The 2,855-nt window shown below is 49.0% G+C and overlaps 1 pseudogene; it reads right to left on the reverse strand.

Moving 5' to 3' along the window:
* Positions 1-879: 879 nt before the first annotated feature.
* Positions 880-1,333, reverse strand: LOC102994833 (ubiquitin-conjugating enzyme E2 D2-like; annotated as a pseudogene).
* Positions 1,334-2,855: the final 1,522 nt, after the last annotated feature.

Below are 2,855 nucleotides of genomic sequence, written 5' to 3' on the forward strand. Positions count from 1 at the left end.
TTGATGGTGAGGTAACAGGGTGGTGTCACAGAGGTTAACATCAATCCTCAGGCTCCATTAGGTCTGCGTCTACATGCTCATGGTCATCAAGTAGTTAAATTCCTCCATTTGGTGTGGGTTTAGCATCTGTAAAACAACTCAGTGTCTGCCTCAGATACTATTATCTATGTATTTCACGGAGGAACTAAGGATTCCATGACTGTCATGGCTGATTTACTGTTTAAATTGTTACCAGTTCACCTGGCCCAACTGCTACTTTTGTCACTACATGGTCAATCCTTTCAATCATTAATTCTTGAGTCAGGCTTTTGTGACTCAGGGGAGTCCTGAGAAACTATGGCTTTTCTGCAGACAAGAGGCAGGCAGAGGACCTGGGGGGAGGGTCTTGCCCAGTTACAAGGATATTGGTTAATACTAATCTTGGTCAAAATCAACACCAAAGTTTCTTCAGAATAAAGTGGATACCTGACTAGCTTTGTAATCTTCATTGCTTTTCTTCACCATTGTCAGATCTAAAAGACTCACATTAAAAATTATCTCTCTGGTTGGCGGAACTGCTCTCCTTATCCTAAAGCCACCACCTCCTTGTTCTTGCTTTCCTAATGCTAAATCAATAACGAAAACTTTTAGTTAAAACTGCATTAAAACTGGTCTCACGCTCACCCAAACCCCCAACCTTACCCCCACTCACTAATCCCTCCTCCAACCTTGCCTCCACCTGCAGACTTGCTCCACCGCCTCCATACACCCTGATATATAGGAGGTGTTACCACATATGCCCAGAGGATGGGGAGCCCTCCTTTCATAGAAAGCCGACAGATGATAACCAATTAAACTGCCAGCTTTAATAAGGTGATGGGATTATCATTTATTTTTAAATTACGTGGCGTATTTCTTAGTCCATTCCCGAGCAATTCTGTCATACTTCTCCTGTCTTTTGTGTAGATCTTAGCAACTTCCAGAACCAAAGAATCATCTGCATTGGGGGCGCACAACAGGGAGTAAATGGATAACAATACTTTGGAAATTGTCAGTGCTGGTAACCACTCAGATCTAAGGATGTCCAGGCAGATGTTTCCATTTCTGTTAATGTTTGGATGGTAAATTTGGGCAGTGAATGCCATCTTGGCTGGTTTGAATGGGTAATCGGAGGGAAATTGGACCTTTAGGAAGAAGACTCATCCTTGGTAGGGACTGCCATTGGGCCCCATTATGGTCGCTTGCCAGTGGAACATATCATCCCCCACTAGCCCTGCTGAGCTCTGGGCCAGGGGGTGGGGGTGGGGTCGCGGGACAGGTCGAGGAGCTCCTTGTGGATGCGCTTTAAGGCCATCATCTGTGACACGTGGCCAATCCTTGGCGCTGGGCCTGGCGACAGGTAGAAAGCGACGGCGGTGATGACGGGTTGGGAGGAACGGTGACAGACGGCGCAGGTAGATGGGTGGACTGAAGGCCGGCTGCGGGGTCGAGGGGGGTGTCGTGGGAGGCGGATGGTGGCGGAGAGTGGGAGAGTGGGACTGAGGAGGGAGTCGGGGGCTCGACCATACCTGATGCGCTACTGGACGCTAGTAGCTCGTGGCCACCACTTCCTCCTCGGCGCTCTCCTGAGCTGGAGGCCACACAGCCCGGAAGCCATGCAGCCCGGAGGCCGCACCGCCCCAAAACATGGCCGCCCGGAGACACCGCTAGTGCCGCCACCCGGAGACACCGCCGCTCCTGCCCAGGGCTGCCAGGCAGGGACTCGCTCAGTGAGGTCACAGGGGCCACGTTGATGAGGTGGCGCGATGTCTCCCAGGGCGGGTACCGCAGGGTCGGCAGGGGGTGGGGTGGGCAGGGTTTACGTTAGAGGGGGGAGGGGCGGGGAAGTGAAGGAGGAAGGGACGGGGTAGGGGAGCGTGGAAGGGGGCGGAGGCATGGAGGGGGGTCGGGGGTACAGGGGTCTGGGGAGAGTTGGTGGGTAGAGGGGCTGGGGCTCACCCAGCGCCGGCACTCTGGGCTGGCAAGTTGAGCCACAACCACTGTCCACCAATGAGAGTTACCTGAATAAATAAGAGAGGTTCAAGGAATTCCTCTCCAACCCTCAATAACACAGATTCAGCATCCCTTAGCATTTTACCCCATCAGCTTTATATTAATTAATTATCTGCCTCTATCTCTGTCTCTCTCTGTCTCTCTCTCATATATATATATATATATATATATATGTATGCACACACACACACACACACATATGCACATACACTTCTGAGTGAGTTACATACATTCTGGCCTTTAGTTCCAGATACTTTGTGTATTTCCTAAGAGAGACATTCTTTTATATGATCAACTTTAGCAAATTTGACATCGTTACAATACTTTTATAACTTTTTTTTTAATTGAAGTATAGTTGATTTACAACATCATGTTAGTTTCAGGTGTACGACAAAGCTACTCAACATTTTTACAGATTATACTCCATTAACTTTTTTTTTTTTTTTTTTTTTTTTTTTTAGTGGTATGCGGGCCTCCCTCTGTTGTGGCCTCTCCCATTGCGGAGCACAGGCTCCAGACGCGCAGGCTCAGCGGCCATGGCTCACGGGCCCAGCCGCTCCGCGGCATGTGGGATCCTCCCAGACCGGGGCGTGAACTCGGTTCCCCTGCATCGGCAGGCGGACGCGCAACCACTGCGCCACCAGGGAAGCCCTCCATTAACTTTTTAAAGTAATGTTTCATAACTTTTGGTAAATTCATTTTTTATGAGGAAATAAAGCCTTCAAAAATTCCTTGTGGGGCTAAAATCTCTTTAATTTTTGAAAAACCTCTGACAGGAAAAGGAGGAAGGAAGGAAACCAGTACTCTATCTGGTATTTATAATC

Source organism: Physeter macrocephalus, chromosome 21 (genome assembly GCF_002837175.3).
Source record: "Physeter macrocephalus isolate SW-GA chromosome 21, ASM283717v5, whole genome shotgun sequence".
Lineage (NCBI taxonomy): Eukaryota > Metazoa > Chordata > Mammalia > Artiodactyla > Physeteridae > Physeter > Physeter macrocephalus.